General features: G+C 39.6%; 1 long non-coding RNA gene across 1 annotated transcript; it reads right to left on the bottom strand.

The window, feature by feature from the left end:
- Positions 1-2,704: 2,704 nt before the first annotated feature.
- LOC148917730 (uncharacterized) lies at positions 2,705-8,004 on the bottom strand. Its single transcript, XR_016126347.1, has 2 exons — positions 7,908-8,004; positions 2,705-2,875 (listed from the first exon to the last, which is right to left on the bottom strand). It is a non-coding gene; the product is annotated as an uncharacterized LOC148917730 (long non-coding RNA).
- Between the last annotated feature and the right edge of the window lie 354 nt (positions 8,005-8,358).

Below are 8,358 nucleotides of genomic sequence, written 5' to 3' on the forward strand. Positions count from 1 at the left end.
GTTAAGTCTAGGGAGCCGTTGCTGGCGACGTGGACCTAGTTCGAGGTAGGAGTGCGCATTGCAATCGAGGACTGGCAGAGTATGGGGTTCGGTGGTCGGATATGAAATCAGCCACGGCTTGGCCCTTTGTGGCTTGGCGGGGTTTGTAGTGGATATCAAACTCACCAAGTTCAATGGCCCACTTAACTAACCTCCTAGAAGTCTCTGGCTTCTGCAACACTTGCCGGAGCGGTTGGTTGGTTAAGACATGGATGGTGTGAGCTTGAAAGTATGGTCGGAGGCGTCTGACCGAGACTACCAATGCGAAACCAAGTTTCTCAATGTCTAGATACCGAGCCTCCACATCCTGCAATCCTTTGCTCACATAGTGCACCAGATGCTCAGCACCTTCGTGTGGTCGAATGAGCACGGAGCTAACCGCTGTGGCCGAGACAGAGAGATAGATGGTGAGGATGTCCCCAGACTCAGGGGTTGATGATGAGTCAATTTTATATTATATATTTAACCCTATTCTTAGTATATTTTGGTTAATATTTTGGAAGAATTTTGATACTTTGAATTATATTTCCAATATAGGGTTTTCGACTTCCTCCGGAGCTAAACATAATCAAATGGACGAATTTTGGAGTAATTCCAGTTGAAGGACGTTTGTGAGTCACTTAGCTTGATCTTGTCAGAATTTCAGACTTTTCCACCAAGCGATGATTTCCTGGGGAATAAATAAAGGAGCAGTGCGCCGTGCTGGAACAGTGATGTTTTGGGCTTTTATTGCGTTTTTGGAGTCCAAGATGACCTCGGATGGGTTCGTGGCCTTCTGGAGAAGTGTTCGGAATATTTTTATCTTTAAAACGAGCTATCTTGGGCCAGATTTGGAGGAGATTTGAGACCAAAACGTGGCTGGGCAGATTTGGGCAGATTCTCCTAATCCAATTTGGACTTTATTTCCTAGTCTTATTTTATTTTAACTTAGTTTCCTTGTGGGGATTGGGTAGCTAGGTTTTAGGAGGTATTTAAGCTTCTTTTCACATCAATTTAGGGGGACTTCTTTTAGAACTTCTTTTCGGCTTTGGGAGCAATTGCTAGGGTTTTGGATTTTCGCTACTTTCAGGTGTTTTCATTCTTACTCATTCGAAAGATATTTTCTTGGATTTCAATTATGATTATGTGTAACTAATTCCTTTTGCTAGGGCGAGGCCGTAAGCCTTAGCATGAATACGTAGTTTTATTAATTTGCTTATGAATGGATGCATGTTTGCTTTGAATTATTAATCACTGTGTTTAAAACTATCTATCTATTTTAATGACTGATCACCATTAGGATATGTAGACAAGTAATTTGATGCAATTTCTGTTGGAACATCACCCTGAAATTGAGGAGAGCTTCTTGTGATTAGTAATTGTAAGTTCACTTAAGGCGAACATCACGCTCTTAAGGGTTGCATGGTTTTTCAAAGGGTTTTCACAAAACTTAATGAGTCTTGCATGTTTATATTTGATCCGAACATCACAGACGGATTGCATGTTAGATATACGTTTTGCTTGAACATCACAAGGAAAATATGCATTAGGAAAACCTAACCTTCAAAGCATATATGTGGAAATTCATAAGTAATTGATAGAATTGCATAGGATTGCGACGGTGTTGACTAAACCCTAGTTTTCTTTAAATTGTTAGTCTTTAAAAAGAAATCGTTTTTCTTCTTTGCTGTTATTATTTCCCAACTTTCATATTTCTTTTACTGTTAGTTTAATCTTTTCAAATTCATAAACAAATCTTTGATAAAATCTATTTTAGTTATTAATTAAGAGTTAGTTTAATTACAGATTAGTCAAACAATCTTTAGGGACAACGACCTTGCATGAGCATTTATACTACAATTACCTTGTATTCTTGCAAGTAGTTTCAGTGATTTTAACCCCGTTTGTGCAGGTACTAAAAATCCTATCAAGAAATTGGCGCCGTTGCCGGGGATTGTTTTAACTAATTTGTTTTTATCATATTCTTAGTTGATTTTGTTTACACTTTTTCTGTTTTTCTATTTATTTATATATATTTTTTTTTAATTTTCGTCAGAATATTAATATTAAAAAAAAAAAAATTGAAACGATTTTGCTTACATTTCATATTCTGCAAAGCTGCATGGTCGGACGGATCGAGGAACGCACATCTTATCTGATTTGATCGAACAGAGCGCACTCTGCTGGACAATGAAGAGAAGTTAATTGGGTATGGGACTGTTCACTGCAGGGCACTTTTCTGCAGAATTTGTTTGTAGACGAGGGTAACATGGCGTTAGAATTACCTACAGCAGGCAGACCACTCAGAGAGTCATTGGCAGCCCGTGCCACTAATGTTCCTAATTGCATAGTCTATCCGACCCAGGAAGAGGGTGATTCGTTCAAGATCAAGCACCACATGCTTGAGATTTTACCAACATTCCGTGGGCTGCCTAATGAAGATGCAAACATACATATTGCAAAATTTATTGTGGGTTGCAAGAATATTTTGATTAGGGGTTTTTCTACTGAAGCTATCAAGTTACGTCTTTTTCCTTTCACTTTGAAAGACAAGGCAGAAACTTGGTTATTTACTCTACCAGCTAATAGCATTACTACTTGGCAGCATTACACACAAAATTCTGAACAAATATTATCCAGCATCCAAGACATTGAATTACAAGAGAGAGATTTTGACATTTACAGAAGCCTAATGAAGAGTTTCATGAAGCATGGGAAAGATATACAGAGATGTACATAAAGTGTCCACATGTTAATATTGATTCAGATACACAGATGAATATTTTCTTTGATGGGCTTAATCCAACATCTAAGAGTCATGTGAATGCATCAGCTGGAGGATCGTTGTCAAATAAATCTGCAAGAGAAGCATTTGAATTATTTGATATGATGGCTACAGAATCTCAACAATGGGCAGCAGAACATTCACGAGAAAGGGAATTTTGAGTTATCAGCAGGATCTCCTAACATGTCTGCACAAATGGCACAAATGGAGAAGAAAATTGATGCAAAGTTTGACATTATTCTACAACAGATGGCAAGTTCTACACAGCAGCCACCGCAACAGCAGTTTGCACTATCTGCAGCATGGCTACACACGACATAATGGGCTGCCCACATAGAGACTCCTACCCAGAGCTTGTTGAACAACATGTCAATATGATGAACAGCTATCAAAGGCCTAGGAATGATGCATATGCCAATCATTACAATCCAGGATGGAAGGATCATCCTAATTTCAAATGGGGTGACAATCAGAATAATGCAAAACCATTCCAAAGCATGCCCAAAAACCTTTTGTTCCCTCCAAACCATCTCTGGATGATCAACTAGCTAAATTGGCAGCAACAACTCAATCATTCATCGAGGGTAACAATCAAAGATTTCAAAATGTTGAAGCATCAATTAAAAATTTGGAGCAACAATTTGGCCAGCTAGCTGCATGATTTGAGCAGAGACAAAGGCAAATTTCCTAGTCAAACGATTCCTAATCCAAATGGACGTGAAGATTGCAATCTTGTTCGGACTCTACGTTGTGGAAAAAGTTATGACAATCGTGAAAATAGCATTGAACATGAGCAGCAAGCAGTGGAGGATAATATATAAAATTTTGCAGCAGCAGAACCTACCAAAATTGCAGAAAAACATAAAGCGGGCAGATCCAGAAACTGTTCCAAAACAAGTTCTTGAGTGTGTTTATGAGGCCCCAATTCCATATCCAGAACGTTTGAAGCCAAAAGCAAAAGATCAGCAACTCAAGGACTTTATGCAGACATTATCCAAGGTTCAAATCAACATTCCGTTCTGGATGCAATCAAAAAATTCCATCATATGCCAAATTTTTTAAGGAAGTTTGCAGCAGCAAAAAGAAGCTTTGATTTGGAAAAGTCATTTTGTGAGCAGTCTGATGCGGTTTGCTACACAAATTGCCACCTATGAAAAAGATCCAGAGAGTTTTAATATTTTTGCACTATTGGAAATTCTAATTTTAAAAGTGCTTTAATTGATTTGGGTGCAAGTATTAATTTGATGCCTTTTTCTATTTTCCAGCGATTGGGGCAAGGAGATTTAAAGCCTACATCAATGATACTTCAACTAGCTGACCGTTCAATTACTTATCCAAGAGGTGTTATTGAAGATCTAATTATAAAGGTTGATAATCTTTATCTACCAGCAGATTTTGTGATTCTAGACATGGATGAAGACCTTCAAACACCTATTATTTTGGGGAGGCCGTTTATGGCCACTGCTAGGACTTTAATTGATGTGGAAGCTGGAACATTGACTCTACGGGTTCAAGACCAATCTGTGGTATTTAATCTGTTTGAGACTGCAAAACAGCCTACGGAACACAAGATTGCATGCGCATTGACATGGTAGACAGTATGGTTCAAGACAGATTTTATGGCAGCTCAAAAACAGATCAGTTGCTACATGTTTTACAAGGGGAACTTGGGGCGATTCGAAGATGAAGGTGTTCTTGAGTACATTCATGCATTGAACGGTTTGCCAACAGTATTACCAAAGTTTAGACATGTTTACGAGAGTTTAGGGAACCTAAACAGCCCCTTAAACCGGACAACAGCCACCAAAAGCTGGAGTGAAGCCATTACAAAGCACATTTGAAATATGCATATTTAGGAGCTGCAGAGACGCTGCCAGTTATAATTGCAGCAGATTTAACACATACAGAGGAAGATAAATTGCTTCGTGTGTTGAGAAAATATCAAGATGCATTGGGATGGACAATTGCGGACATCAAGGGAATCAGCCCAGCACTATGTATGCACAGAATCTTAATGGAAGACGACGTGAAGCCAGCAGTTGATGCTCAACGCCGCCTTAACCCAATTATGAAAGAGGTAGTCAGATCGGAGGTTATGAAATTACTTGATGCAGGTATGATTTATCCTATTTCTGACAGTAAATGGGTTAGCCCGACTCAAGTTGTGCCTAAGCGGACCGGTATTACAGTGGTGAAAAATGATAATAATGAGTTAGTTCCTACACGATTGACTACATGATGGAGAATGTGTGTAGATTATCGGAAGCTTAACACAGGGACAAGAAAAGACCATTTTCCTTTACCCTTCATTGACCAGATGTTGGAAAGGTTAGCTGGGCGTGCTTTTTATTATTTTCTTGATGGTTATTCTGGGTATAATCAGATTCCAATTGCACCAGAGGATCAAGAGAAAACCACTTTCACTTGTCCATTTGGTACTTATGCTTATAGGAGGATGCCGTTTGGATTATGCAATGCACCTGCTACGTTTCAACGTTGTATGATGAGTATTTTTTCTGGCTTGGTCAAAAATATTGTGGAAGTTTTTATGGATGATTTTTCTGTTTTTGGGGATTCATATGATCAGTGTTTACAGAATTTATCATTAGTTCTTGAGAGATGCCAAGAGACACATTTAGTGCTAAACTGGGAGAAGTGTCATTTCATGGTGAAACAGGGAATTGTCTTGGGTCATTCAATTTCTAATAGAGGCATTGAGGTTGACAAAGCAAAGATTGAAATTATTGCAAAGCTGCCACCCCCTACATCAGTAAAAGGTGTGAGATCTTTCTTAGGACATGCAGGTTTTTATCGTCGGTTCATCAAGGATTTCTCCAAGATTAGCCAACCTTTGTGCAATTTATTGACTAAGGATGCATCATTTACTTTCGATGAGGCCTGTTTAGGAGCATTCAACAAGTTGAAATCACTCTAACTTCTGCACCCATCATTCTTTGCACCAAATTGGGATTTGCCATTTGAACTAATGTGTGATGCATCGGATTATGCTGTTGGGGCAGTTTTAGGGCAGCGGAAAGATAAGCTTCCCCATGTCATTTATTATGCAATTCGTACTCTCAATGATGCACAGCTTAACTATGCAACTACAGAGAAGGAATTGTTGGCTGTTGTGTTCGCACTAGAGAAATTTCGGTCTTATTTGGTTGGGGCTAAAGTGATTATTTATACGGATCACGTTGCACTAAAATACTTGTTGTCTAAGAAGGATGCAAAGCCTAGATTGATTCGTTGGGTTCTTTTACTTCAAGAATTTGACCTAGAGATTAAAGACAAAAAGGGCAGTGAGAATGTTGTGGCTGATCATTTATCTAGATTAATTATTTCAGCAGCTACGGAGGCAGATTCTCTACCATTGAGTGAAAGTTTCCCAGACGAACAGCTATTTGCTGTCCAAATTAACACACCTTGGTTTGCAGATATTGTTAATTATTTGGTTAAGGGTGTGGTGCATCCAGATTTTTCCTACCAGCAGAAAAAAAGTTTTTATCGATGTGAAGCACTATTTCTGGGATGAACCCTACTTGTACAAGTATTGTGCAGACCAGATTATTCGCAGGTGTATTCCAAAGGCTGAACAAGACAGTGTTTTGACATTCGCACATCAGCATGCTTGTGGTGGTCATTTTGGGGGAAAACGGACAGCAGCTAAAATATTACAAAGTGGGTTGTATTGGCCTACTATTTTTAAAGATGCTCATGTTTGGTGCCAGGCGTGTGATAGATGTCAACGTGTGGGCAATCAGTCAAAGCGGAATGAAATGCCACAACAAAGTATTTTGGTTGTTGAATTATTCGATGTTTGGGGCATTGACTTTATGGGACCATTCCCGTCATCCCATGGCAATCAGTACATATTGGTGGCTGTTGAATATGTTTCTAAGTGGGTCGAGGTGTTGCAGCACCAACAAATCAAGGATCTGTGGTACTGAAATTCCTCCAAGGCACTATTTTTCCACGTTTGGGACCCTAGAGTGATTATCAGTGATGGGGGAAAGCACTTTTTAAATAAACAGTTTGCTGCACTACTCACTAAATATGGGATAAGTCATCGGGTGGCCACTGCATACCATCCTCAAACTTCTGGGCAAGTTGAAGTTTCTAATAGGGAAATTAAGCGCATCTTAGAGAAAGCAGTCAATGCCAGCCGCAAAGACTGGAGTGTTAAGTTGAATGATGCTTTATGGGCCTACAGAACAACGTATAAAACGCCAATTGGGATGTCCCCCTTTCGGCTTGTTTATGGTAAAGCATGTCATCTACCTATGGAGCTTGAACACAAGGCTTATTGGGCAATTAAGGAGCTTAATTATGCCTATGATGCAGCTGGAGAAAAAAGAAAATTACAGTTGCACGAGTTGGAAGAACTCCGGAATGACGCATATGAAAGTTCAAAGATATACAAAGAGAAAACAAAAGCATTCCATGACAGCAAAATTCTCCGAAAACAATTTCAGCCGGGTCAGAAGGTTCTATTTTTCAATTCAAGGTTGAAGTTATTCCCTGGAAAATTAAAATCTAGGTGGCAAGGTCCCTACAATGTTACTAAAGTCTATCCACACGGCGCTGTGGATATTAAAAATGGGAAGACCGGTTTCGAGTTTAAAGTAAATGGTTATAGACTCAAACACTACTTGGAGGCGTCGTTTGACAGTGCAACCGAGTCGGTGACTCTGAAGGAACCGGTGATTTGACCACCAGGCTTCTGCAAAGTCTAGCTACAGACTTAAAATAAAGCGCTTATTGGGAGGCAACCCAAATTTTCTATACTTTTTACTCCTTTTAATTTAAAAAAAAAATTATAAAAAAATATATATATATTTGTTGTTGTGTTCTTTGACTAGATGTTTTTATTTTCTTTCTACTCATAACACATCATTGATTCAATGCAGGATACAACAATCAGCACAAACATCAAAAGCAGAAAAATCCTAGGTGGAATCCTGCACCCAGCAAGTCTACACAGGACCGACACAATAATCAGCAGCACACATCACACGTAGAAAAATCCTAGGCTGGAATCCTGCACCCAGCAGCAAGTCTACAAATTTCCAACAACACAAATTTGCAAGGATTGAAATTATACCTATGAGATGCACGGATTGGGGGTCCTCGGGGCTTTGTGCTGTTTTGTCCTTTGAGCTTGTGTGCTGACTACCGTCTCTTGGATCTGCAACTTTCCTACACTATGCACATGTCGAAATTATACACACACATCTATACATCAACCACAGCTCCCAAATCATGACCCAAAACAAATTCTGGAATTACTCTTACCTTCGGATGGATATCGGAAGGCAGTCTTGCGAGATTGAGGACCATCATGGATGCAGGAGGAAGTTAGTGACGGCGCTGGCGAGGTTTGAGACACGAGCATGTACCAAGAGGCGCCCAACACCTTGGACGGACTCCTTAAGGTTAGCATGGAGCCAATCAACAGCACTGCACGGGCTCGTTTGTAAACACAGATTGTGTTGTAAAGCGTGCTCTTGCCCCAACTACACTAAGCCATTGCACGAGGAACCCAACCATATGAG

Source organism: Prunus mume, linkage group LG4 (assembly GCF_029339155.1).
Source record: "Prunus mume cultivar Tortuosa linkage group LG4, ASM2933915v1, whole genome shotgun sequence".
NCBI classification, from domain to species: Eukaryota; Viridiplantae; Streptophyta; class Magnoliopsida; order Rosales; family Rosaceae; genus Prunus; species Prunus mume.